This window comes from Schistocerca piceifrons, unplaced genomic scaffold, assembly GCF_021461385.2.
Source record: "Schistocerca piceifrons isolate TAMUIC-IGC-003096 unplaced genomic scaffold, iqSchPice1.1 HiC_scaffold_585, whole genome shotgun sequence".
NCBI classification, from domain to species: Eukaryota; Metazoa; Arthropoda; class Insecta; order Orthoptera; family Acrididae; genus Schistocerca; species Schistocerca piceifrons.
This window is the reverse complement of record NW_025728827.1, coordinates 26,563-47,257: the sequence shown is the minus strand read 5'-3', so window position 1 is coordinate 47,257 and position 20,695 is coordinate 26,563. Positions and strand designations below refer to the sequence as shown.

General features: G+C 51.9%; 44 non-coding genes across 44 annotated transcripts; 14 read left to right on the top strand and 30 right to left on the bottom strand.

Moving 5' to 3' along the window:
- Positions 1-284: 284 nt before the first annotated feature.
- On the bottom strand, positions 285-357 carry Trnav-aac. Its single transcript has one exon. It is a non-coding gene; the product is annotated as a tRNA-Val (tRNA).
- Positions 358-515: 158 nt separating this feature from the next.
- Positions 516-588, bottom strand: Trnav-cac. The gene has a single exon. It is a non-coding gene; the product is annotated as a tRNA-Val (tRNA).
- A 380-nt stretch (positions 589-968) lies between these two features.
- Positions 969-1,042, top strand: Trnap-agg. The gene has a single exon. It is a non-coding gene; the product is annotated as a tRNA-Pro (tRNA).
- A 723-nt stretch (positions 1,043-1,765) lies between these two features.
- On the bottom strand, positions 1,766-1,838 carry Trnav-aac. The gene has a single exon. It is a non-coding gene; the product is annotated as a tRNA-Val (tRNA).
- A 158-nt stretch (positions 1,839-1,996) lies between these two features.
- On the bottom strand, positions 1,997-2,069 carry Trnav-cac. Its single transcript has one exon. It is a non-coding gene; the product is annotated as a tRNA-Val (tRNA).
- A 379-nt stretch (positions 2,070-2,448) lies between these two features.
- Positions 2,449-2,522, top strand: Trnap-agg. The gene has a single exon. It is a non-coding gene; the product is annotated as a tRNA-Pro (tRNA).
- Positions 2,523-3,242: 720 nt separating this feature from the next.
- Trnav-aac lies at positions 3,243-3,315 on the bottom strand. Its single transcript has one exon. It is a non-coding gene; the product is annotated as a tRNA-Val (tRNA).
- A 158-nt stretch (positions 3,316-3,473) lies between these two features.
- Trnav-cac lies at positions 3,474-3,546 on the bottom strand. Its single transcript has one exon. It is a non-coding gene; the product is annotated as a tRNA-Val (tRNA).
- Positions 3,547-3,925: 379 nt separating this feature from the next.
- On the top strand, positions 3,926-3,999 carry Trnap-agg. Its single transcript has one exon. It is a non-coding gene; the product is annotated as a tRNA-Pro (tRNA).
- A 720-nt stretch (positions 4,000-4,719) lies between these two features.
- Positions 4,720-4,792, bottom strand: Trnav-aac. Its single transcript has one exon. It is a non-coding gene; the product is annotated as a tRNA-Val (tRNA).
- A 158-nt stretch (positions 4,793-4,950) lies between these two features.
- Trnav-cac lies at positions 4,951-5,023 on the bottom strand. The gene has a single exon. It is a non-coding gene; the product is annotated as a tRNA-Val (tRNA).
- A 379-nt stretch (positions 5,024-5,402) lies between these two features.
- Trnap-agg lies at positions 5,403-5,476 on the top strand. The gene has a single exon. It is a non-coding gene; the product is annotated as a tRNA-Pro (tRNA).
- Positions 5,477-6,198: 722 nt separating this feature from the next.
- On the bottom strand, positions 6,199-6,271 carry Trnav-aac. The gene has a single exon. It is a non-coding gene; the product is annotated as a tRNA-Val (tRNA).
- A 158-nt stretch (positions 6,272-6,429) lies between these two features.
- Trnav-cac lies at positions 6,430-6,502 on the bottom strand. The gene has a single exon. It is a non-coding gene; the product is annotated as a tRNA-Val (tRNA).
- A 379-nt stretch (positions 6,503-6,881) lies between these two features.
- Positions 6,882-6,955, top strand: Trnap-agg. The gene has a single exon. It is a non-coding gene; the product is annotated as a tRNA-Pro (tRNA).
- A 720-nt stretch (positions 6,956-7,675) lies between these two features.
- On the bottom strand, positions 7,676-7,748 carry Trnav-aac. The gene has a single exon. It is a non-coding gene; the product is annotated as a tRNA-Val (tRNA).
- A 158-nt stretch (positions 7,749-7,906) lies between these two features.
- Positions 7,907-7,979, bottom strand: Trnav-cac. The gene has a single exon. It is a non-coding gene; the product is annotated as a tRNA-Val (tRNA).
- A 379-nt stretch (positions 7,980-8,358) lies between these two features.
- On the top strand, positions 8,359-8,432 carry Trnap-agg. The gene has a single exon. It is a non-coding gene; the product is annotated as a tRNA-Pro (tRNA).
- Positions 8,433-9,154: 722 nt separating this feature from the next.
- On the bottom strand, positions 9,155-9,227 carry Trnav-aac. Its single transcript has one exon. It is a non-coding gene; the product is annotated as a tRNA-Val (tRNA).
- Positions 9,228-9,385: 158 nt separating this feature from the next.
- Trnav-cac lies at positions 9,386-9,458 on the bottom strand. The gene has a single exon. It is a non-coding gene; the product is annotated as a tRNA-Val (tRNA).
- Positions 9,459-9,837: 379 nt separating this feature from the next.
- Trnap-agg lies at positions 9,838-9,911 on the top strand. The gene has a single exon. It is a non-coding gene; the product is annotated as a tRNA-Pro (tRNA).
- Positions 9,912-10,635: 724 nt separating this feature from the next.
- On the bottom strand, positions 10,636-10,708 carry Trnav-aac. The gene has a single exon. It is a non-coding gene; the product is annotated as a tRNA-Val (tRNA).
- Positions 10,709-10,866: 158 nt separating this feature from the next.
- On the bottom strand, positions 10,867-10,939 carry Trnav-cac. Its single transcript has one exon. It is a non-coding gene; the product is annotated as a tRNA-Val (tRNA).
- Positions 10,940-11,318: 379 nt separating this feature from the next.
- On the top strand, positions 11,319-11,392 carry Trnap-agg. The gene has a single exon. It is a non-coding gene; the product is annotated as a tRNA-Pro (tRNA).
- A 723-nt stretch (positions 11,393-12,115) lies between these two features.
- Positions 12,116-12,188, bottom strand: Trnav-aac. The gene has a single exon. It is a non-coding gene; the product is annotated as a tRNA-Val (tRNA).
- Positions 12,189-12,346: 158 nt separating this feature from the next.
- Trnav-cac lies at positions 12,347-12,419 on the bottom strand. Its single transcript has one exon. It is a non-coding gene; the product is annotated as a tRNA-Val (tRNA).
- Positions 12,420-12,798: 379 nt separating this feature from the next.
- Trnap-agg lies at positions 12,799-12,872 on the top strand. The gene has a single exon. It is a non-coding gene; the product is annotated as a tRNA-Pro (tRNA).
- A 723-nt stretch (positions 12,873-13,595) lies between these two features.
- Trnav-aac lies at positions 13,596-13,668 on the bottom strand. Its single transcript has one exon. It is a non-coding gene; the product is annotated as a tRNA-Val (tRNA).
- Positions 13,669-13,826: 158 nt separating this feature from the next.
- On the bottom strand, positions 13,827-13,899 carry Trnav-cac. The gene has a single exon. It is a non-coding gene; the product is annotated as a tRNA-Val (tRNA).
- Positions 13,900-14,278: 379 nt separating this feature from the next.
- Positions 14,279-14,352, top strand: Trnap-agg. Its single transcript has one exon. It is a non-coding gene; the product is annotated as a tRNA-Pro (tRNA).
- A 723-nt stretch (positions 14,353-15,075) lies between these two features.
- On the bottom strand, positions 15,076-15,148 carry Trnav-aac. Its single transcript has one exon. It is a non-coding gene; the product is annotated as a tRNA-Val (tRNA).
- Positions 15,149-15,306: 158 nt separating this feature from the next.
- Trnav-cac lies at positions 15,307-15,379 on the bottom strand. Its single transcript has one exon. It is a non-coding gene; the product is annotated as a tRNA-Val (tRNA).
- Positions 15,380-15,758: 379 nt separating this feature from the next.
- On the top strand, positions 15,759-15,832 carry Trnap-agg. The gene has a single exon. It is a non-coding gene; the product is annotated as a tRNA-Pro (tRNA).
- A 721-nt stretch (positions 15,833-16,553) lies between these two features.
- Trnav-aac lies at positions 16,554-16,626 on the bottom strand. The gene has a single exon. It is a non-coding gene; the product is annotated as a tRNA-Val (tRNA).
- Positions 16,627-16,784: 158 nt separating this feature from the next.
- Trnav-cac lies at positions 16,785-16,857 on the bottom strand. Its single transcript has one exon. It is a non-coding gene; the product is annotated as a tRNA-Val (tRNA).
- A 379-nt stretch (positions 16,858-17,236) lies between these two features.
- On the top strand, positions 17,237-17,310 carry Trnap-agg. Its single transcript has one exon. It is a non-coding gene; the product is annotated as a tRNA-Pro (tRNA).
- Positions 17,311-17,502: 192 nt separating this feature from the next.
- Positions 17,503-17,575, bottom strand: Trnav-aac. Its single transcript has one exon. It is a non-coding gene; the product is annotated as a tRNA-Val (tRNA).
- A 158-nt stretch (positions 17,576-17,733) lies between these two features.
- On the bottom strand, positions 17,734-17,806 carry Trnav-cac. Its single transcript has one exon. It is a non-coding gene; the product is annotated as a tRNA-Val (tRNA).
- A 379-nt stretch (positions 17,807-18,185) lies between these two features.
- Trnap-agg lies at positions 18,186-18,259 on the top strand. The gene has a single exon. It is a non-coding gene; the product is annotated as a tRNA-Pro (tRNA).
- Positions 18,260-18,981: 722 nt separating this feature from the next.
- Trnav-aac lies at positions 18,982-19,054 on the bottom strand. Its single transcript has one exon. It is a non-coding gene; the product is annotated as a tRNA-Val (tRNA).
- A 158-nt stretch (positions 19,055-19,212) lies between these two features.
- Trnav-cac lies at positions 19,213-19,285 on the bottom strand. The gene has a single exon. It is a non-coding gene; the product is annotated as a tRNA-Val (tRNA).
- Positions 19,286-19,664: 379 nt separating this feature from the next.
- Positions 19,665-19,738, top strand: Trnap-agg. The gene has a single exon. It is a non-coding gene; the product is annotated as a tRNA-Pro (tRNA).
- A 192-nt stretch (positions 19,739-19,930) lies between these two features.
- Positions 19,931-20,003, bottom strand: Trnav-aac. The gene has a single exon. It is a non-coding gene; the product is annotated as a tRNA-Val (tRNA).
- A 158-nt stretch (positions 20,004-20,161) lies between these two features.
- Trnav-cac lies at positions 20,162-20,234 on the bottom strand. The gene has a single exon. It is a non-coding gene; the product is annotated as a tRNA-Val (tRNA).
- Positions 20,235-20,695: the final 461 nt, after the last annotated feature.

Genomic DNA, 20,695 nt, shown 5'->3' with positions numbered 1-20,695 from the left:
GTGGAGACAGGTTCAAAAAAAAAAAAAAAAAATGGGTATAATTCCTGCTTAGGGTGCAGGAGGTCCCGGGTTCAAATCCCGGACGAGCCAACGCGTTTTGTGCAAACTGATCGCACGTCAGTGGCTGAGTCAGCGCAAAAAGCTCGCCGTCAATATCAAACGAATTTCTTATTCGACGTGAGCAATTGACACTCTGGTCCGACGCGTGAAGGCGATTACGAAGGTTTCGGGTACAGGTGGTAGCAGATGCATGTTAGTAAGTCTTGCTTAAAGTGATGAAAAAGTGTTTCCGCCCGGGATCGAACCGGGGACCTTCTGCGTGTTAGGCAGACGTGATAACCGCTACACCACGGAAACTGCTTGTGTGCACCGTACTGCACAGACAACTTGTAGTGATGTTGCCATCGTAACTAAAAAATTCAATAAATGTGGTACTTGCAAAACGAAGGGACGTGCGGCAGATCCACACACGAAGTGGCTCATTGGAGGACAATACGACATAGGCAGGAAAATACTGTTCCCGCCCGGGATCGAACCGGGGACCTTCTGCGTGTGAAGCAGACGTGATAACCGCTACACTACGGAAACGACGGACACGACGAGTCCATCCTTTTTCACTCAAACTTGCCTCAGCCTTTCTATCGTCGGCGAATGCACACACGACAGATCTTTTGTCAGCCTGGAACCCATCACAGCCGAGGGCTCAAGAAGTCTTCGGGGTGCTCGAGAGGGTGTCTGCCGTAGCACCCCTAACGAGATAGCGGCGTTTCGCGCAGTCGTTATTGCGAGTCATATCAGCAAAGCAATCACTTTCTCAGCAGCAAGCAGTGCGAGCCCAGCGGCAGCTCTACATGAAGGTACCGACAAGCCCAGGAAGGCCGCCCCCATCCCGCCAGCGTACACGAGACTTCCAGGGCACCCTGGACGACATCGAGGGATTGGAATAATTGGCAATCACCGTGTCACAGCGCTCGTTGGTCTAGGGGTATGATTCCTGCTTAGGGTGCAGGAGGTCCCGGGTTCAAATCCCGGACGAGCCCTAGCGTTTTGTGCAAACTGATCGCACGTCAGTGGCTGAGTCAGCGCAAAAAGCTCGCCGTCAATATCAAATGAACTTCTTATTCGATGTGAGCAATTGACACTCTGGTCCGACGCGTTAAAAAAAAAAATAAAAAAAAACAAAGTGGCTAGGGTACCTGGCTCTCACCCAGGAGGCGCGGGTTCGATTCCCGGTACCGGAAATGCGCATTTTGTTGCTCCTCTTATGCGACTTGGCCCGACTTAGCTCGACTGACGCTACGCTGACGCTTGCAGAAAACTACGTTAAGTACGATTCGTGGTAACAAGTGACGGCGAGAGCGATGCGACACCTGTCCACCTCTTATCGAGGCACCTAACTGTGGTCAACAAAGCTGGAGGACTGCAAGACATTGCCACGGGGGTTGAATGCAGCTAACCACACTGCTTAGTGTCCTAACAGTGGAGACAGGTTCAAAAAAAAAAAAAAAAAAATGGGTATAATTCCTGCTTAGGGTGCAGGAGGTCCCGGGTTCAAATCCCGGACGAGCCAACGCGTTTTGTGCAAACTGATCGCACGTCAGTGGGCTGAGTCAGCGCAAAAAGCTCGCCGTCAATATCAAACGAATTTCTTATTCGACGTGAGCAATTGACACTCTGGTCCGACGCGTGAAGGCGATTACGAAGGTTTCGGGTACAGGTGGTAGCAGATGCATGTTAGTAAGTCTTGCTTAAAGTGATGAAAAAGTGTTTCCGCCCGGGATCGAACCGGGGACCTTCTGCGTGTTAGGCAGACGTGATAACCGCTACACCACGGAAACTGCTTGTGTGCACCGTACTGCACAGACAACTTGTAGTGATGTTGCCATCGTAACTAAAAAATTCAATAAATGTGGTACTTGCAAAACGAAGGGACGTGCGGCAGATCCACACACGAAGTGGCTCATTGGAGGACAATACGACATAGGCAGGAAAATACTGTTCCCGCCCGGGATCGAACCGGGGACCTTCTGCGTGTGAAGCAGACGTGATAACCGCTACACTACGGAAACGACGGACACGACGAGTCCATCCTTTTTCACTCAAACTTGCCTCAGCCTTTCTATCGTCGGCGAATGCACACACGACAGATCTTTTGTCAGCCTGGAACCCATCACAGCCGAGGGCTCAAGAAGTCTTCGGGGTGCTCGAGAGGGTGTCTGCCGTAGCACCCCTAACGAGATAGCGGCGTTTCGCGCAGTCGTTATTGCGAGTCATATCAGCAAAGCAATCACTTTCTCAGCAGCAAGCAGTGCGAGCCCAGCGGCAGCTCTACATGAAGGTACCGACAGCCCAGGAAGGCCGCCCCCATCCCGCCAGCGTACACGAGACTTCCAGGGCACCCTGGACGACATCGAGGGATTGGAATAATTGGCAATCACCGTGTCACAGCGCTCGTTGGTCTAGGGGTATGATTCCTGCTTAGGGTGCAGGAGGTCCCGGGTTCAAATCCCGGACGAGCCCTAGCGTTTTGTGCAAACTGATCGCACGTCAGTGGCTGAGTCAGCGCAAAAAGCTCGCCGTCAATATCAAATGAACTTCTTATTCGATGTGAGCAATTGACACTCTGGTCCGACGCGTTAAAAAAAAAATAAAAAAAAACAAAGTGGCTAGGGTACCTGGCTCTCACCCAGGAGGCGCGGGTTCGATTCCCGGTACCGGAAATGCGCATTTTGTTGCTCCTCTTATGCGACTTGGCCCGACTTAGCTCGACTGACGCTACGCTGACGCTTGCAGAAAACTACGTTAAGTACGATTCGTGGTAACAAGTGACGGCGAGAGCGATGCGACACCTGTCCACCTCTTATCGAGGCACCTAACTGTGGTCAACAAAGCTGGAGGACTGCAAGACATTGCCACGGGGGTTGAATGCAGCTAACCACACTGCTTAGTGTCCTAACAGTGGAGACAGGTTCAAAAAAAAAAAAAAAAAATGGGTATAATTCCTGCTTAGGGTGCAGGAGGTCCCGGGTTCAAATCCCGGACGAGCCAACGCGTTTTGTGCAAACTGATCGCACGTCAGTGGCTGAGTCAGCGCAAAAAGCTCGCCGTCAATATCAAACGAATTTCTTATTCGACGTGAGCAATTGACACTCTGGTCCGACGCGTGAAGGCGATTACGAAGGTTTCGGGTACAGGTGGTAGCAGATGCATGTTAGTAAGTCTTGCTTAAAGTGATGAAAAAGTGTTTCCGCCCGGGATCGAACCGGGGACCTTCTGCGTGTTAGGCAGACGTGATAACCGCTACACCACGGAAACTGCTTGTGTGCACCGTACTGCACAGACAACTTGTAGTGATGTTGCCATCGTAACTAAAAAATTCAATAAATGTGGTACTTGCAAAACGAAGGGACGTGCGGCAGATCCACACACGAAGTGGCTCATTGGAGGACAATACGACATAGGCAGGAAAATACTGTTCCCGCCCGGGATCGAACCGGGGACCTTCTGCGTGTGAAGCAGACGTGATAACCGCTACACTACGGAAACGACGGACACGACGAGTCCATCCTTTTTCACTCAAACTTGCCTCAGCCTTTCTATCGTCGGCGAATGCACACACGACAGATCTTTTGTCAGCCTGGAACCCATCACAGCCGAGGGCTCAAGAAGTCTTCGGGGTGCTCGAGAGGGTGTCTGCCGTAGCACCCCTAACGAGATAGCGGCGTTTCGCGCAGTCGTTATTGCGAGTCATATCAGCAAAGCAATCACTTTCTCAGCAGCAAGCAGTGCGAGCCCAGCGGCAGCTCTACATGAAGGTACCGACAGCCCAGGAAGGCCGCCCCCATCCCGCCAGCGTACACGAGACTTCCAGGGCACCCTGGACGACATCGAGGGATTGGAATAATTGGCAATCACCGTGTCACAGCGCTCGTTGGTCTAGGGGTATGATTCCTGCTTAGGGTGCAGGAGGTCCCGGGTTCAAATCCCGGACGAGCCCTAGCGTTTTGTGCAAACTGATCGCACGTCAGTGGCTGAGTCAGCGCAAAAAGCTCGCCGTCAATATCAAATGAACTTCTTATTCGATGTGAGCAATTGACACTCTGGTCCGACGCGTTAAAAAAAAAATAAAAAAAAACAAAGTGGCTAGGGTACCTGGCTCTCACCCAGGAGGCGCGGGTTCGATTCCCGGTACCGGAAATGCGCATTTTGTTGCTCCTCTTATGCGACTTGGCCCGACTTAGCTCGACTGACGCTACGCTGACGCTTGCAGAAAACTACGTTAAGTACGATTCGTGGTAACAAGTGACGGCGAGAGCGATGCGACACCTGTCCACCTCTTATCGAGGCACCTAACTGTGGTCAACAAAGCTGGAGGACTGCAAGACATTGCCACGGGGGTTGAATGCAGCTAACCACACTGCTTAGTGTCCTAACAGTGGAGACAGGTTCAAAAAAAAAAAAAAAAAATGGGTATAATTCCTGCTTAGGGTGCAGGAGGTCCCGGGTTCAAATCCCGGACGAGCCAACGCGTTTTGTGCAAACTGATCGCACGTCAGTGGCTGAGTCAGCGCAAAAAGCTCGCCGTCAATATCAAACGAATTTCTTATTCGACGTGAGCAATTGACACTCTGGTCCGACGCGTGAAGGCGATTACGAAGGTTTCGGGTACAGGTGGTAGCAGATGCATGTTAGTAAGTCTTGCTTAAAGTGATGAAAAAGTGTTTCCGCCCGGGATCGAACCGGGGACCTTCTGCGTGTTAGGCAGACGTGATAACCGCTACACCACGGAAACTGCTTGTGTGCACCGTACTGCACAGACAACTTGTAGTGATGTTGCCATCGTAACTAAAAAATTCAATAAATGTGGTACTTGCAAAACGAAGGGACGTGCGGCAGATCCACACACGAAGTGGCTCATTGGAGGACAATACGACATAGGCAGGAAAATACTGTTCCCGCCCGGGATCGAACCGGGGACCTTCTGCGTGTGAAGCAGACGTGATAACCGCTACACTACGGAAACGACGGACACGACGAGTCCATCCTTTTTCACTCAAACTTGCCTCAGCCTTTCTATCGTCGGCGAATGCACACACGACAGATCTTTTGTCAGCCTGGAACCCATCACAGCCGAGGGCTCAAGAAGTCTTCGGGGTGCTCGAGAGGGTGTCTGCCGTAGCACCCCTAACGAGATAGCGGCGTTTCGCGCAGTCGTTATTGCGAGTCATATCAGCAAAGCAATCACTTTCTCAGCAGCAAGCAGTGCGAGCCCAGCGGCAGCTCTACATGAAGGTACCGACAGCCCAGGAAGGCCGCCCCCATCCCGCCAGCGTACACGAGACTTCCAGGGCACCCTGGACGACATCGAGGGATTGGAATAATTGGCAATCACCGTGTCACAGCGCTCGTTGGTCTAGGGGTATGATTCCTGCTTAGGGTGCAGGAGGTCCCGGGTTCAAATCCCGGACGAGCCCTAGCGTTTTGTGCAAACTGATCGCACGTCAGTGGCTGAGTCAGCGCAAAAAGCTCGCCGTCAATATCAAATGAACTTCTTATTCGATGTGAGCAATTGACACTCTGGTCCGACGCGTTAAAAAAAAAATAAAAAAAAACAAAGTGGCTAGGGTACCTGGCTCTCACCCAGGAGGCGCGGGTTCGATTCCCGGTACCGGAAATGCGCATTTTGTTGCTCCTCTTATGCGACTTGGCCCGACTTAGCTCGACTGACGCTACGCTGACGCTTGCAGAAAACTACGTTAAGTACGATTCGTGGTAACAAGTGACGGCGAGAGCGATGCGACACCTGTCCACCTCTTATCGAGGCACCTAACTGTGGTCAACAAAGCTGGAGGACTGCAAGACATTGCCACGGGGGTTGAATGCAGCTAACCACACTGCTTAGTGTCCTAACAGTGGAGACAGGTTCAAAAAAAAAAAAAAAAAAAATGGGTATAATTCCTGCTTAGGGTGCAGGAGGTCCCGGGTTCAAATCCCGGACGAGCCAACGCGTTTTGTGCAAACTGATCGCACGTCAGTGGCTGAGTCAGCGCAAAAAGCTCGCCGTCAATATCAAACGAATTTCTTATTCGACGTGAGCAATTGACACTCTGGTCCGACGCGTGAAGGCGATTACGAAGGTTTCGGGTACAGGTGGTAGCAGATGCATGTTAGTAAGTCTTGCTTAAAGTGATGAAAAAGTGTTTCCGCCCGGGATCGAACCGGGGACCTTCTGCGTGTTAGGCAGACGTGATAACCGCTACACCACGGAAACTGCTTGTGTGCACCGTACTGCACAGACAACTTGTAGTGATGTTGCCATCGTAACTAAAAAATTCAATAAATGTGGTACTTGCAAAACGAAGGGACGTGCGGCAGATCCACACACGAAGTGGCTCATTGGAGGACAATACGACATAGGCAGGAAAATACTGTTCCCGCCCGGGATCGAACCGGGGACCTTCTGCGTGTGAAGCAGACGTGATAACCGCTACACTACGGAAACGACGGACACGACGAGTCCATCCTTTTTCACTCAAACTTGCCTCAGCCTTTCTATCGTCGGCGAATGCACACACGACAGATCTTTTGTCAGCCTGGAACCCATCACAGCCGAGGGCTCAAGAAGTCTTCGGGGTGCTCGAGAGGGTGTCTGCCGTAGCACCCCTAACGAGATAGCGGCGTTTCGCGCAGTCGTTATTGCGAGTCATATCAGCAAAGCAATCACTTTCTCAGCAGCAAGCAGTGCGAGCCCAGCGGCAGCTCTACATGAAGGTACCGACAGCCCAGGAAGGCCGCCCCCATCCCGCCAGCGTACACGAGACTTCCAGGGCACCCTGGACGACATCGAGGGATTGGAATAATTGGCAATCACCGTGTCACAGCGCTCGTTGGTCTAGGGGTATGATTCCTGCTTAGGGTGCAGGAGGTCCCGGGTTCAAATCCCGGACGAGCCCTAGCGTTTTGTGCAAACTGATCGCACGTCAGTGGCTGAGTCAGCGCAAAAAGCTCGCCGTCAATATCAAATGAACTTCTTATTCGATGTGAGCAATTGACACTCTGGTCCGACGCGTTAAAAAAAAAAATAAAAAAAAACAAAGTGGCTAGGGTACCTGGCTCTCACCCAGGAGGCGCGGGTTCGATTCCCGGTACCGGAAATGCGCATTTTGTTGCTCCTCTTATGCGACTTGGCCCGACTTAGCTCGACTGACGCTACGCTGACGCTTGCAGAAAACTACGTTAAGTACGATTCGTGGTAACAAGTGACGGCGAGAGCGATGCGACACCTGTCCACCTCTTATCGAGGCACCTAACTGTGGTCAACAAAGCTGGAGGACTGCAAGACATTGCCACGGGGGTTGAATGCAGCTAACCACACTGCTTAGTGTCCTAACAGTGGAGACAGGTTCAAAAAAAAAAAAAAAAATGGGTATAATTCCTGCTTAGGGTGCAGGAGGTCCCGGGTTCAAATCCCGGACGAGCCAACGCGTTTTGTGCAAACTGATCGCACGTCAGTGGCTGAGTCAGCGCAAAAAGCTCGCCGTCAATATCAAACGAATTTCTTATTCGACGTGAGCAATTGACACTCTGGTCCGACGCGTGAAGGCGATTACGAAGGTTTCGGGTACAGGTGGTAGCAGATGCATGTTAGTAAGTCTTGCTTAAAGTGATGAAAAAGTGTTTCCGCCCGGGATCGAACCGGGGACCTTCTGCGTGTTAGGCAGACGTGATAACCGCTACACCACGGAAACTGCTTGTGTGCACCGTACTGCACAGACAACTTGTAGTGATGTTGCCATCGTAACTAAAAAATTCAATAAATGTGGTACTTGCAAAACGAAGGGACGTGCGGCAGATCCACACACGAAGTGGCTCATTGGAGGACAATACGACATAGGCAGGAAAATACTGTTCCCGCCCGGGATCGAACCGGGGACCTTCTGCGTGTGAAGCAGACGTGATAACCGCTACACTACGGAAACGACGGACACGACGAGTCCATCCTTTTTCACTCAAACTTGCCTCAGCCTTTCTATCGTCGGCGAATGCACACACGACAGATCTTTTGTCAGCCTGGAACCCATCACAGCCGAGGGCTCAAGAAGTCTTCGGGGTGCTCGAGAGGGTGTCTGCCGTAGCACCCCTAACGAGATAGCGGCGTTTCGCGCAGTCGTTATTGCGAGTCATATCAGCAAAGCAATCACTTTCTCAGCAGCAAGCAGTGCGAGCCCAGCGGCAGCTCTACATGAAGGTACCGACAGCCCAGGAAGGCCGCCCCCATCCCGCCAGCGTACACGAGACTTCCAGGGCACCCTGGACGACATCGAGGGATTGGAATAATTGGCAATCACCGTGTCACAGCGCTCGTTGGTCTAGGGGTATGATTCCTGCTTAGGGTGCAGGAGGTCCCGGGTTCAAATCCCGGACGAGCCCTAGCGTTTTGTGCAAACTGATCGCACGTCAGTGGCTGAGTCAGCGCAAAAAGCTCGCCGTCAATATCAAATGAACTTCTTATTCGATGTGAGCAATTGACACTCTGGTCCGACGCGTTAAAAAAAAAATAAAAAAAAACAAAGTGGCTAGGGTACCTGGCTCTCACCCAGGAGGCGCGGGTTCGATTCCCGGTACCGGAAATGCGCATTTTGTTGCTCCTCTTATGCGACTTGGCCCGACTTAGCTCGACTGACGCTACGCTGACGCTTGCAGAAAACTACGTTAAGTACGATTCGTGGTAACAAGTGACGGCGAGAGCGATGCGACACCTGTCCACCTCTTATCGAGGCACCTAACTGTGGTCAACAAAGCTGGAGGACTGCAAGACATTGCCACGGGGGTTGAATGCAGCTAACCACACTGCTTAGTGTCCTAACAGTGGAGACAGGTTCAAAAAAAAAAAAAAAAAAAATGGGTATAATTCCTGCTTAGGGTGCAGGAGGTCCCGGGTTCAAATCCCGGACGAGCCAACGCGTTTTGTGCAAACTGATCGCACGTCAGTGGCTGAGTCAGCGCAAAAAGCTCGCCGTCAATATCAAACGAATTTCTTATTCGACGTGAGCAATTGACACTCTGGTCCGACGCGTGAAGGCGATTACGAAGGTTTCGGGTACAGGTGGTAGCAGATGCATGTTAGTAAGTCTTGCTTAAAGTGATGAAAAAGTGTTTCCGCCCGGGATCGAACCGGGGACCTTCTGCGTGTTAGGCAGACGTGATAACCGCTACACCACGGAAACTGCTTGTGTGCACCGTACTGCACAGACAACTTGTAGTGATGTTGCCATCGTAACTAAAAAATTCAATAAATGTGGTACTTGCAAAACGAAGGGACGTGCGGCAGATCCACACACGAAGTGGCTCATTGGAGGACAATACGACATAGGCAGGAAAATACTGTTCCCGCCCGGGATCGAACCGGGGACCTTCTGCGTGTGAAGCAGACGTGATAACCGCTACACTACGGAAACGACGGACACGACGAGTCCATCCTTTTTCACTCAAACTTGCCTCAGCCTTTCTATCGTCGGCGAATGCACACACGACAGATCTTTTGTCAGCCTGGAACCCATCACAGCCGAGGGCTCAAGAAGTCTTCGGGGTGCTCGAGAGGGTGTCTGCCGTAGCACCCCTAACGAGATAGCGGCGTTTCGCGCAGTCGTTATTGCGAGTCATATCAGCAAAGCAATCACTTTCTCAGCAGCAAGCAGTGCGAGCCCAGCGGCAGCTCTACATGAAGGTACCGACAGCCCAGGAAGGCCGCCCCCATCCCGCCAGCGTACACGAGACTTCCAGGGCACCCTGGACGACATCGAGGGATTGGAATAATTGGCAATCACCGTGTCACAGCGCTCGTTGGTCTAGGGGTATGATTCCTGCTTAGGGTGCAGGAGGTCCCGGGTTCAAATCCCGGACGAGCCCTAGCGTTTTGTGCAAACTGATCGCACGTCAGTGGCTGAGTCAGCGCAAAAAGCTCGCCGTCAATATCAAATGAACTTCTTATTCGATGTGAGCAATTGACACTCTGGTCCGACGCGTTAAAAAAAAAATAAAAAAAAACAAAGTGGCTAGGGTACCTGGCTCTCACCCAGGAGGCGCGGGTTCGATTCCCGGTACCGGAAATGCGCATTTTGTTGCTCCTCTTATGCGACTTGGCCCGACTTAGCTCGACTGACGCTACGCTGACGCTTGCAGAAAACTACGTTAAGTACGATTCGTGGTAACAAGTGACGGCGAGAGCGATGCGACACCTGTCCACCTCTTATCGAGGCACCTAACTGTGGTCAACAAAGCTGGAGGACTGCAAGACATTGCCACGGGGGTTGAATGCAGCTAACCACACTGCTTAGTGTCCTAACAGTGGAGACAGGTTCAAAAAAAAAAAAAAAAAAAAAATGGGTATAATTCCTGCTTAGGGTGCAGGAGGTCCCGGGTTCAAATCCCGGACGAGCCAACGCGTTTTGTGCAAACTGATCGCACGTCAGTGGCTGAGTCAGCGCAAAAAGCTCGCCGTCAATATCAAACGAATTTCTTATTCGACGTGAGCAATTGACACTCTGGTCCGACGCGTGAAGGCGATTACGAAGGTTTCGGGTACAGGTGGTAGCAGATGCATGTTAGTAAGTCTTGCTTAAAGTGATGAAAAAGTGTTTCCGCCCGGGATCGAACCGGGGACCTTCTGCGTGTTAGGCAGACGTGATAACCGCTACACCACGGAAACTGCTTGTGTGCACCGTACTGCACAGACAACTTGTAGTGATGTTGCCATCGTAACTAAAAAATTCAATAAATGTGGTACTTGCAAAACGAAGGGACGTGCGGCAGATCCACACACGAAGTGGCTCATTGGAGGACAATACGACATAGGCAGGAAAATACTGTTCCCGCCCGGGATCGAACCGGGGACCTTCTGCGTGTGAAGCAGACGTGATAACCGCTACACTACGGAAACGACGGACACGACGAGTCCATCCTTTTTCACTCAAACTTGCCTCAGCCTTTCTATCGTCGGCGAATGCACACACGACAGATCTTTTGTCAGCCTGGAACCCATCACAGCCGAGGGCTCAAGAAGTCTTCGGGGTGCTCGAGAGGGTGTCTGCCGTAGCACCCCTAACGAGATAGCGGCGTTTCGCGCAGTCGTTATTGCGAGTCATATCAGCAAAGCAATCACTTTCTCAGCAGCAAGCAGTGCGAGCCCAGCGGCAGCTCTACATGAAGGTACCGACAGCCCAGGAAGGCCGCCCCCATCCCGCCAGCGTACACGAGACTTCCAGGGCACCCTGGACGACATCGAGGGATTGGAATAATTGGCAATCACCGTGTCACAGCGCTCGTTGGTCTAGGGGTATGATTCCTGCTTAGGGTGCAGGAGGTCCCGGGTTCAAATCCCGGACGAGCCCTAGCGTTTTGTGCAAACTGATCGCACGTCAGTGGCTGAGTCAGCGCAAAAAGCTCGCCGTCAATATCAAATGAACTTCTTATTCGATGTGAGCAATTGACACTCTGGTCCGACGCGTTAAAAAAAAAATAAAAAAAAACAAAGTGGCTAGGGTACCTGGCTCTCACCCAGGAGGCGCGGGTTCGATTCCCGGTACCGGAAATGCGCATTTTGTTGCTCCTCTTATGCGACTTGGCCCGACTTAGCTCGACTGACGCTACGCTGACGCTTGCAGAAAACTACGTTAAGTACGATTCGTGGTAACAAGTGACGGCGAGAGCGATGCGACACCTGTCCACCTCTTATCGAGGCACCTAACTGTGGTCAACAAAGCTGGAGGACTGCAAGACATTGCCACGGGGGTTGAATGCAGCTAACCACACTGCTTAGTGTCCTAACAGTGGAGACAGGTTCAAAAAAAAAAAAAAAAAAAAATGGGTATAATTCCTGCTTAGGGTGCAGGAGGTCCCGGGTTCAAATCCCGGACGAGCCAACGCGTTTTGTGCAAACTGATCGCACGTCAGTGGCTGAGTCAGCGCAAAAAGCTCGCCGTCAATATCAAACGAATTTCTTATTCGACGTGAGCAATTGACACTCTGGTCCGACGCGTGAAGGCGATTACGAAGGTTTCGGGTACAGGTGGTAGCAGATGCATGTTAGTAAGTCTTGCTTAAAGTGATGAAAAAGTGTTTCCGCCCGGGATCGAACCGGGGACCTTCTGCGTGTTAGGCAGACGTGATAACCGCTACACCACGGAAACTGCTTGTGTGCACCGTACTGCACAGACAACTTGTAGTGATGTTGCCATCGTAACTAAAAAATTCAATAAATGTGGTACTTGCAAAACGAAGGGACGTGCGGCAGATCCACACACGAAGTGGCTCATTGGAGGACAATACGACATAGGCAGGAAAATACTGTTCCCGCCCGGGATCGAACCGGGGACCTTCTGCGTGTGAAGCAGACGTGATAACCGCTACACTACGGAAACGACGGACACGACGAGTCCATCCTTTTTCACTCAAACTTGCCTCAGCCTTTCTATCGTCGGCGAATGCACACACGACAGATCTTTTGTCAGCCTGGAACCCATCACAGCCGAGGGCTCAAGAAGTCTTCGGGGTGCTCGAGAGGGTGTCTGCCGTAGCACCCCTAACGAGATAGCGGCGTTTCGCGCAGTCGTTATTGCGAGTCATATCAGCAAAGCAATCACTTTCTCAGCAGCAAGCAGTGCGAGCCCAGCGGCAGCTCTACATGAAGGTACCGACAGCCCAGGAAGGCCGCCCCCATCCCGCCAGCGTACACGAGACTTCCAGGGCACCCTGGACGACATCGAGGGATTGGAATAATTGGCAATCACCGTGTCACAGCGCTCGTTGGTCTAGGGGTATGATTCCTGCTTAGGGTGCAGGAGGTCCCGGGTTCAAATCCCGGACGAGCCCTAGCGTTTTGTGCAAACTGATCGCACGTCAGTGGCTGAGTCAGCGCAAAAAGCTCGCCGTCAATATCAAATGAACTTCTTATTCGATGTGAGCAATTGACACTCTGGTCCGACGCGTTAAAAAAAAAATAAAAAAAAACAAAGTGGCTAGGGTACCTGGCTCTCACCCAGGAGGCGCGGGTTCGATTCCCGGTACCGGAAATGCGCATTTTGTTGCTCCTCTTATGCGACTTGGCCCGACTTAGCTCGACTGACGCTACGCTGACGCTTGCAGAAAACTACGTTAAGTACGATTCGTGGTAACAAGTGACGGCGAGAGCGATGCGACACCTGTCCACCTCTTATCGAGGCACCTAACTGTGGTCAACAAAGCTGGAGGACTGCAAGACATTGCCACGGGGGTTGAATGCAGCTAACCACACTGCTTAGTGTCCTAACAGTGGAGACAGGTTCAAAAAAAAAAAAAAAAAAAAATGGGTATAATTCCTGCTTAGGGTGCAGGAGGTCCCGGGTTCAAATCCCGGACGAGCCAACGCGTTTTGTGCAAACTGATCGCACGTCAGTGGCTGAGTCAGCGCAAAAAGCTCGCCGTCAATATCAAACGAATTTCTTATTCGACGTGAGCAATTGACACTCTGGTCCGACGCGTGAAGGCGATTACGAAGGTTTCGGGTACAGGTGGTAGCAGATGCATGTTAGTAAGTCTTGCTTAAAGTGATGAAAAAGTGTTTCCGCCCGGGATCGAACCGGGGACCTTCTGCGTGTTAGGCAGACGTGATAACCGCTACACCACGGAAACTGCTTGTGTGCACCGTACTGCACAGACAACTTGTAGTGATGTTGCCATCGTAACTAAAAAATTCAATAAATGTGGTACTTGCAAAACGAAGGGACGTGCGGCAGATCCACACACGAAGTGGCTCATTGGAGGACAATACGACATAGGCAGGAAAATACTGTTCCCGCCCGGGATCGAACCGGGGACCTTCTGCGTGTGAAGCAGACGTGATAACCGCTACACTACGGAAACGACGGACACGACGAGTCCATCCTTTTTCACTCAAACTTGCCTCAGCCTTTCTATCGTCGGCGAATGCACACACGACAGATCTTTTGTCAGCCTGGAACCCATCACAGCCGAGGGCTCAAGAAGTCTTCGGGGTGCTCGAGAGGGTGTCTGCTGTAGCACCCCTAACGAGATAGCGGCGTTTCGCGCAGTCGTTATTGCGAGTCATATCAGCAAAGCAATCACTTTCTCAGCAGCAAGCAGTGCGAGCCCAGCGGCAGCTCTACATGAAGGTACCGACAGCCCAGGAAGGCCGCCCCCATCCCGCCAGCGTACACGAGACTTCCAGGGCACCCTGGACGACATCGAGGGATTGGAATAATTGGCAATCACCGTGTCACAGCGCTCGTTGGTCTAGGGGTATGATTCCTGCTTAGGGTGCAGGAGGTCCCGGGTTCAAATCCCGGACGAGCCCTAGCGTTTTGTGCAAACTGATCGCACGTCAGTGGCTGAGTCAGCGCAAAAAGCTCGCCGTCAATATCAAATGAACTTCTTATTCGATGTGAGCAATTGACACTCTGGTCCGACGCGTTAAAAAAAAAATAAAAAAAAACAAAGTGGCTAGGGTACCTGGCTCTCACCCAGGAGGCGCGGGTTCGATTCCCGGTACCGGAAATGCGCATTTTGTTGCTCCTCTTATGCGACTTGGCCCGACTTAGCTCGACTGACGCTACGCTGACGCTTGCAGAAAACTACGTTAAGTACGATTCGTGGTAACAAGTGACGGCGAGAGCGATGCGACACCTGTCCACCTCTTATCGAGGCACCTAACTGTGGTCAACAAAGCTGGAGGACTGCAAGACATTGCCACGGGGGTTGAATGCAGCTAACCACACTGCTTAGTGTCCTAACAGTGGAGACAGGTTCAAAAAAAAAAAAAAAAAAAAATGGGTATAATTCCTGCTTAGGGTGCAGGAGGTCCCGGGTTCAAATCCCGGACGAGCCAACGCGTTTTGTGCAAACTGATCGCACGTCAGTGGCTGAGTCAGCGCAAAAAGCTCGCCGTCAATATCAAACGAATTTCTTATTCGACGTGAGCAATTGACACTCTGGTCCGACGCGTGAAGGCGATTACGAAGGTTTCGGGTACAGGTGGTAGCAGATGCATGTTAGTAAGTCTTGCTTAAAGTGATGAAAAAGTGTTTCCGCCCGGGATCGAACCGGGGACCTTCTGCGTGTTAGGCAGACGTGATAACCGCTACACCACGGAAACTGCTTGTGTGCACCGTACTGCACAGACAACTTGTAGTGATGTTGCCATCGTAACTAAAAAATTCAATAAATGTGGTACTTGCAAAACGAAGGGACGTGCGGCAGATCCACACACGAAGTGGCTCATTGGAGGACAATACGACATAGGCAGGAAAATACTGTTCCCGCCCGGGATCGAACCGGGGACCTTCTGCGTGTGAAGCAGACGTGATAACCGCTACACTACGGAAACGACGGACACGACGAGTCCATCCTTTTTCACTCAAACTTGCCTCAGCCTTTCTATCGTCGGCGAATGCACACACGACAGATCTTTTGTCAGCCTGGAACCCATCACAGCCGAGGGCTCAAGAAGTCTTCGGGGTGCTCGAGAGGGTGTCTGCCGTAGCACCCCTAACGAGATAGCGGCGTTTCGCGCAGTCGTTATTGCGAGTCATATCAGCAAAGCAATCACTTTCTCAGCAGCAAGCAGTGCGAGCCCAGCGGCAGCTCTACATGAAGGTACCGACAGCCCAGGAAGGCCGCCCCCATCCCGCCAGCGTACACGAGACTTCCAGGGCACCCTGGACGACATCGAGGGATTGGAATAATTGGCAATCACCGTGTCACAGCGCTCGTTGGTCTAGGGGTATGATTCCTGCTTAGGGTGCAGGAGGTCCCGGGTTCAAATCCCGGACGAGCCCTAGCGTTTTGTGCAAACTGATCGCACGTCAGTGGCTGAGTCAGCGCAAAAAGCTCGCCGTCAATATCAAATGAACTTCTTATTCGATGTGAGCAATTGACACTCTGGTCCGACGCGTTAAAAAAAAAAATAAAAAAAAAAAAAGTGGCTAGGGTACCTGGCTCTCACCCAGGAGGCGCGGGTTCGATTCCCGGTACCGGAAATGCGCATTTTGTTGCTCCTCTTATGCGACTTGGCCCGACTTAGCTCGACTGACGCTACGCTGACGCTTGCAGAAAACTACGTTAAGTACGATTCGTGGTAACAAGTGACGGCGAGAGCGATGCGACACCTGTCCACCTCTTATCGAGGCACCTAACTGTGGTCAACAAAGCTGGAGGACTGCAAGACATTGCCACGGGGGTTGAATGCAGCTAACCACACTGCTTAGTGTCCTAACAGTGGAGACAGGTTCAAAAAAAAAAAAAAAAAATGGGTATAATTCCTGCTTAGGGTGCAGGAGGTCCCGGGTTCAAATCCCGGACGAGCCAACGCGTTTTGTGCAAACTGATCGCACGTCAGTGGCTGAGTCAGCGCAAAAAGCTCGCCGTCAATATCAAACGAATTTCTTATTCGACGTGAGCAATTGACACTCTGGTCCGACGCGTGAAGGCGATTACGAAGGTTTCGGGTACAGGTGGTAGCAGATGCATGTTAGTAAGTCTTGCTTAAAGTGATGAAAAAGTGTTTCCGCCCGGGATCGAACCGGGGACCTTCTGCGTGTTAGGCAGACGTGATAACCGCTACACCACGGAAACTGCTTGTGTGCACCGTACTGCACAGACAACTTGTAGTGATGTTGCCATCGTAACTAAAAAATTCAATAAATGTGGTACTTGCAAAACGAAGGGACGTGCGGCAGATCCACACACGAAGTGGCTCATTGGAGGACAATACGACATAGGCAGGAAAATACTGTTCCCGCCCGGGATCGAACCGGGGACCTTCTGCGTGTGAAGCAGACGTGATAACCGCTACACTACGGAAACGACGGACACGACGAGTCCATCCTTTTTCACTCAAACTTGCCTCAGCCTTTCTATCGTCGGCGAATGCACACACGACAGATCTTTTGTCAGCCTGGAACCCATCACAGCCGAGGGCTCAAGAAGTCTTCGGGGTGCTCGAGAGGGTGTCTGCCGTAGCACCCCTAACGAGATAGCGGCGTTTCGCGCAGTCGTTATTGCGAGTCATATCAGCAAAGCAATCACTTTCTCAGCAGCAAGCAGTGCGAGCCCAGCGGCAGCTCTACATGAAGGTACCGACAGCCCAGGAAGGCCGCCCCCATCCCGCCAGCGTACACGAGACTTCCAGGGCACCCTGGACGACATCGAGGGATTGGAATAATTGGCAATCACCGTGTCACAGCGCTCGTTGGTCTAGGGGTATGATTCCTGCTTAGGGTGCAGGAGGTCCCGGGTTCAAATCCCGGACGAGCCCTAGCGTTTTGTGCAAACTGATCGCACGTCAGTGGCTGAGTCAGCGCAAAAAGCTCGCCGTCAATATCAAACGAATTTCTTATTCGACGTGAGCAATTGACACTCTGGTCCGACGCGTGAAGGCGATTACGAAGGTTTCGGGTACAGGTGGTAGCAGATGCATGTTAGTAAGTCTTGCTTAAAGTGATGAAAAAGTGTTTCCGCCCGGGATCGAACCGGGGACCTTCTGCGTGTTAGGCAGACGTGATAACCGCTACACCACGGAAACTGCTTGTGTGCACCGTACTGCACAGACAACTTGTAGTGATGTTGCCATCGTAACTAAAAAATTCAATAAATGTGGTACTTGCAAAACGAAGGGACGTGCGGCAGATCCACACACGAAGTGGCTCATTGGAGGACAATACGACATAGGCAGGAAAATACTGTTCCCGCCCGGGATCGAACCGGGGACCTTCTGCGTGTGAAGCAGACGTGATAACCGCTACACTACGGAAACGACGGACACGACGAGTCCATCCTTTTTCACTCAAACTTGCCTCAGCCTTTCTATCGTCGGCGAATGCACACACGACAGATCTTTTGTCAGCCTGGAACCCATCACAGCCGAGGGCTCAAGAAGTCTTCGGGGTGCTCGAGAGGGTGTCTGCCGTAGCACCCCTAACGAGATAGCGGCGTTTCGCGCAGTCGTTATTGCGAGTCATATCAGCAAAGCAATCACTTTCTCAGCAGCAAGCAGTGCGAGCCCAGCGGCAGCTCTACATGAAGGTACCGACAGCCCAGGAAGGCCGCCCCCATCCCGCCAGCGTACACGAGACTTCCAGGGCACCCTGGACGACATCGAGGGATTGGAATAATTGGCAATCACCGTGTCACAGCGCTCGTTGGTCTAGGGGTATGATTCCTGCTTAGGGTGCAGGAGGTCCCGGGTTCAAATCCCGGACGAGCCCTAGCGTTTTGTGCAAACTGATCGCACGTCAGTGGCTGAGTCAGCGCAAAAAGCTCGCCGTCAATATCAAATGAACTTCTTATTCGATGTGAGCAATTGACACTCTGGTCCGACGCGTTAAAAAAAAAATAAAAAAAAACAAAGTGGCTAGGGTACCTGGCTCTCACCCAGGAGGCGCGGGTTCGATTCCCGGTACCGGAAATGCGCATTTTGTTGCTCCTCTTATGCGACTTGGCCCGACTTAGCTCGACTGACGCTACGCTGACGCTTGCAGAAAACTACGTTAAGTACGATTCGTGGTAACAAGTGACGGCGAGAGCGATGCGACACCTGTCCACCTCTTATCGAGGCACCTAACTGTGGTCAACAAAGCTGGAGGACTGCAAGACATTGCCACGGGGGTTGAATGCAGCTAACCACACTGCTTAGTGTCCTAACAGTGGAGACAGGTTCAAAAAAAAAAAAAAAAAAAATGGGTATAATTCCTGCTTAGGGTGCAGGAGGTCCCGGGTTCAAATCCCGGACGAGCCAACGCGTTTTGTGCAAACTGATCGCACGTCAGTGGCTGAGTCAGCGCAAAAAGCTCGCCGTCAATATCAAACGAATTTCTTATTCGACGTGAGCAATTGACACTCTGGTCCGAAGCGTGAAGGCGATTACGAAGGTTTCGGGTACAGGTGGTAGCAGATGCATGTTAGTAAGTCTTGCTTAAAGTGATGAAAAAGTGTTTCCGCCCGGGATCGAACCGGGGACCTTCTGCGTGTTAGGCAGACGTGATAACCGCTACACCACGGAAACTGCTTGTGTGCACCGTACTGCACAGACAACTTGTAGTGATGTTGCCATCGTAACTAAAAAATTCAATAAATGTGGTACTTGCAAAACGAAGGGACGTGCGGCAGATCCACACACGAAGTGGCTCATTGGAGGACAATACGACATAGGCAGGAAAATACTGTTCCCGCCCGGGATCGAACCGGGGACCTTCTGCGTGTGAAGCAGACGTGATAACCGCTACACTACGGAAACGACGGACACGACGAGTCCATCCTTTTTCACTCAAACTTGCCTCAGCCTTTCTATCGTCGGCGAATGCACACACGACAGATCTTTTGTCAGCCTGGAACCCATCACAGCCGAGGGCTCAAGAAGTCTTCGGGGTGCTCGAGAGGGTGTCTGCCGTAGCACCCCTAACGAGATAGCGGCGTTTCGCGCAGTCGTTATTGCGAGTCATATCAGCAAAGCAATCACTTTCTCAGCAGCAAGCAGTGCGAGCCCAGCGGCAGCTCTACATGAAGGTACCGACAGCCCAGGAAGGCCGCCCCCATCCCGCCAGCGTACACGAGACTTCCAGGGCACCCTGGACGACATCGAGGGATTGGAATAATTGGCAATCACCGTGTCACAGCGCTCGTTGGTCTAGGGGTATGATTCCTGCTTAGGGTGCAGGAGGTCCCGGGTTCAAATCCCGGACGAGCCCTAGCGTTTTGTGCAAACTGATCGCACGTCAGTGGCTGAGTCAGCGCAAAAAGCTTGCCGTCAATATCAAACGAATTTCTTATTCGACGTGAGCAATTGACACTCTGGTCCGACGCGTGAAGGCGATTACGAAGGTTTCGGGTACAGGTGGTAGCAGATGCATGTTAGTAAGTCTTGCTTAAAGTGATGAAAAAGTGTTTCCGCCCGGGATCGAACCGGGGACCTTCTGCGTGTTAGGCAGACGTGATAACCGCTACACCACGGAAACTGCTTGTGTGCACCGTACTGCACAGACAACTTGTAGTGATGTTGCCATCGTAACTAAAAAATTCAATAAATGTGGTACTTGCAAAACGAAGGGACGTGCGGCAGATCCACACACGAAGTGGCTCATTGGAGGACAATACGACATAGGCAGGAAAATACTGTTCCCGCCCGGGATCGAACCGGGGACCTTCTGCGTGTGAAGCAGACGTGATAACCGCTACACTACGGAAACGACGGACACGACGAGTCCATCCTTTTTCACTCAAACTTGCCTCAGCCTTTCTATCGTCGGCGAATGCACACACGACAGATCTTTTGTCAGCCTGGAACCCATCACAGCGGAGGGCTCAAGAAGTCTTCGGGGTGCTCGAGAGGGTGTCTGCCGTAGCACCCCTAACGAGATAGCGGCGTTTCGCGCAGTCGTTATTGCGAGTCATATCAGCAAAGCAATCACTTTCTCAGCAGCAAGCAGTGCGAGCCCAGCGGCAGCTCTACATGAAGGTACCGACAGCCCAGGAAGGCCGCCCCCATCCCGCCAGCGTACACGAGACTTCCAGGGCACCCTGGACGACATCGAGGGATTGGAATAATTGGCAATCACCGTGTCACAGCGCTCGTTGGTCTAGGGGTGTGATTCCTGCTTAGGGTGCAGGAGGTCCCGGGTTCAAATCCCGGACGAGCCCTAGCGTTTTG